The sequence below is a fragment of the Otolemur garnettii genome, unplaced genomic scaffold (genome assembly GCF_000181295.1).
Source record: "Otolemur garnettii isolate 467f Iridium unplaced genomic scaffold, OtoGar3 scaffold00015, whole genome shotgun sequence".
NCBI classification, from domain to species: Eukaryota; Metazoa; Chordata; class Mammalia; order Primates; family Galagidae; genus Otolemur; species Otolemur garnettii.
Window position 1 is genome coordinate 10,663,660 of NW_003852410.1, and position 3,978 is coordinate 10,667,637.

Here is a 3,978-nt window from a genome sequence, read left to right on the forward strand (position 1 = left end):
CCCTCCCTTTTGTCTTCCTTATAGGCATCCCACAGCAACCCTCAATCCTCAGGAAGCAGTCACAGAGACCCCATGCCCATCACCCCAGTCACAGAGACCCCATGCCCATCACCCCAACTCTTTATGATAGACTAAAAAGACTGAGATGATAGGTGGAATGTAGGGACCTGCCCCAATAAGAGAAGGGCAAAGACACAGACACAAATACACAAGTCCTGCCCAGGAATGAATGAGTGTGCCAATCCCTGAACCCTTGTATTCCCACCCTTTCTTAATCTACATGCTGACTTCTTTTTAGAACTCATCTCACTTGCACCTGAGTGCAATGTTGCCCACGGAAAACCTGGACTCCACTTCCTTTCATTCATGTCTAGGAATAACCTCTCATTTTCCAACCTGAACCACTCACTCACCTGTCTGGAAGTGGAGACTCACCTGTCTGGAAGTTGACCAGTGACTTCATGTCTCTTCCTTTTGTTTTCTCCTTATGATCTTCCCCATATGGTCTGGGTTGGACTTCCCTACAGCATAGTTGAGTCCTGAATACAAAGTTCAAAAGAAAAGAAACGAGAGGGGGAGAGAGAGAGACAAACAGAGAGAGAGACAAAAGAAATCAAGTGGAAGAAAGAACCATGTTTACAATCTTACTGTAGAGATTTCATAGTATTCTTCTGCCATACTTATCAATTTATAAGAGAAGTCACAAATTGCAACCAGATTTAAGAAGAGAGAGAACACAGATCTTACTCTTGAGTGGGTGTAATTCTAGGCACACCTTAAACAAAAGCATGTTTGGAAAATATAACCAGACTCAGGGAAGTCCTGGTAAATTCTCTCAATTACTGTTTTTCAAAACATATTTTCATTTCACCTTTATTTTTTAACCATATTTTCATTGTGTATCATGTAATTCTTGACTGGGAGTAATTTTTTTTTCAGTGTATTGATAATATCATTCAGTGTTTTCTACTTTTCATCGTTACCTTTGAGAATTTGGTCATCATGCTAATTTCTGCTCCTGTGAAGTCACTCTCTTCTTTCCTTTCTTTTTATTTTTCCTTTAAAACATTAATAATTTTTTTGTTTGTATTTTTTCTGGAATTTTGCTACATGATGTCTAGGTGTTAATTTTCATTTATACTGCATGATATTTGTAGGCCTAGTGATTCTGTGGATCGATGTCTTTTTAATACATCAGTCTGGGTAACAATTAATTTTATTATATTTGTTTATGCTGCTATAACAAAATACCTTAGTCTGGATAATTTATAAATAATAGCAATTTATTACTTACAGTTCTGGAGGGTGGAAAGTCCAAGATGTAGGTGCCAGCAGATTCAGTGAGCAGAATCATTTACACTCTGCTGATGGCAATGTCTCCTGGCTTCTTCACATGGCAGAAGGGATGGAAGCTCTGTCCTCACAAGGTACAAGGGACAGAAGAAGAAAAAGGACTAACGCTGTGTTTCCTGTCTTTTTATAAGGTACTATTCCCATTCGTGAGGGCAGAACTCTCTTGTCTTAATTGCAAAGACCCTACCTCTTAATACTATCATATATGCTGCAACTTGAATTTTGTAGGGACAAATTCAGATCATAGCATTCATGGAATATTGCTTCTGATCCATTTGCTTTATTTTTTTTCTCATAACACTTCTGTTAATATTTCTCATTATGTCTCTTTATTTCTCGTACTGTTTTCTATATTTTGTCCTTTGGACCATAAGTAGTCCCCGAGTTATAAACATCTGACTGATGTACAATTCATATCTAAAAAGAGAGGCTATTAAGTGGGTAACGCACCTGTTCCAACATACATACAAAGTCAACTTAAGAACAAATCCACAGAACCTATCTCGTTCATAACCCAGGGATTGCCTGTAAATCTTTACTCTGGAGAGCTTTTTCTAAAATACCTCTCAGGTTATTACTTCTTTTAACTAAAACTCTTCCATCAAATATAATTTCTCACAAGAACATCCATTAAATTGTTCAATCAAATTATTTTACTCTCTACTGTAGAATCTTATTTCCTTACTTTTTCTATTAGTTACATAGCACTTTACGATTTCTAATTCATTAGAAATTTTCGAATTTCTATTATTTTTTGTTTCCCATATTGGAACTACGTGGGCTTCTGTTTCTCCTATGTGTTGCTTATGTTTCCAGTTTAATTATCAGTCTGCACATATTTTATTTTTGCTAGACAAAATGAAATAGTATTTAAAGAAATAATGTGAAATCTTGGATGATGTTGTCTTCTTTCAGAAAAAAAAAAAGAAAATTGTTACAATTTTGGGTGACAAACAAGATAGATTCTGTAAGTTTGTCCTTAAGTTGAATTTGTATGTAACTTGGAACAGATACATTTACCTATTCCCTGTAGGTAATAAATATAAGTTATACATATGTTTTGTATGTAAGTTGTAGGTAATTTTTATGTAAGTTGGAACAGGTGCATTTGCCTATCACTTCTATTCATAAGTACAAGTTATTCATATGTGAGATGTCTGCAACTTGGGGACTGCCTGTGTTTGCTTCTGTTGGTTACCAGTGTACTATCAATCCTGGATCTTATGAACAAATATTTATAAAGCAGTATATTTCAAGTATTATTCTGAGATATAGCAATAACCCAAGGAGACACAATATTTCCCATCATAAAATTTATATTCTATTTAAATTTACCCAAATTTAAATATAAGGAAAACTGTTCTACTTTTGTGACTTATGTCAATTCCATACTCTTTTGGCATTAAAATCTTCGTATCTCCTTATATAACTACTTCCATCTATTAAAAAAATTCTAATAAGACTATCAATAATGGGTCCTTTGTATCATCCTTCTATAAAGAAAGTGTTTTGAGGACACATAAGGAGCAATTTAGAATAAATGAAAATGTTACTTGCTTCAAAAATAGTTCAATTTTCTGAGAGAAATATAGTCAAGTAACATTATATAATGTATCTATTTATAGAGACTATTGTTCTTTTTTTGAAATGTGAATTTGATTGTTATACTTTTACAACCTTGTATGAAGAAAAATCTTCAATGACTGAAGTAGATCTAATAATTCTACTTAATCTATCTTTTTGTTATGTTTGCGAAAAAATGGTAATTTTTCAGTTTGCTTCTCCATAGACAAAATAAGTTTATAATAAAAGTAATTAACATTCAAATTATCTGCTACTGAAAATAATTGAAAAATGCCTATCATAATTACAAGTTATTTGAATAAAACTGTGGTTTATTATCTGAGGCATAATTGTCTAGAAATATTATTGTTTTATTCTGAAAATGTTGAAGCTTCATCGTTGAAGCTACGCTGTTTGTGTCTCTATTCAAGTCAATCAGCAAAGTTATGTTTTTGAGCAGATAGCCCAATAAACATGATTTATGTTTAAGTTTTCCTTAACTGTTTGCAATCGTTTTATAGTAACAATCTTCTTTGATATTTCACTCTCAAATAGGCAGTGTTGATGTTATTATATGCCATTTTATGGATGAAGATGCTGAGGCTGAGAGAAGTTACTTCCCAAAGCTTTTGTGGTACAAGAGGGTTTAAGTTAGAATAAACAGAACTTCTGACTACTAGACTTACTTACTTCTCACATTTTACTAAATATATTCTGCAGACCACCATTATGAGGCATGTAATATCAGTTATATTTTTTTGAAAAACTGTATGGCAAATAAATTTGCAAATACCAATTATTGCAGATCCACAATGTATGTTAGCACATTAAAAACTCTGACAAGTCCATGAGTATTTTTAAACTTTAATACATCTGTTCCAACATTTGTTTTTGTGTGGAACCTTTTCTAAGGAACACCTATGTCATGTAAAACTCTTCTGTGAAATGTATTGCTCAAGGAGCAATATTGGAAGAAGCCCAAGTGCCCATCGATCCACGAATGGATCAACAAACTGTGGTATATGTACACCATGGAATACTATGCAGCCATAAAGAAAGATG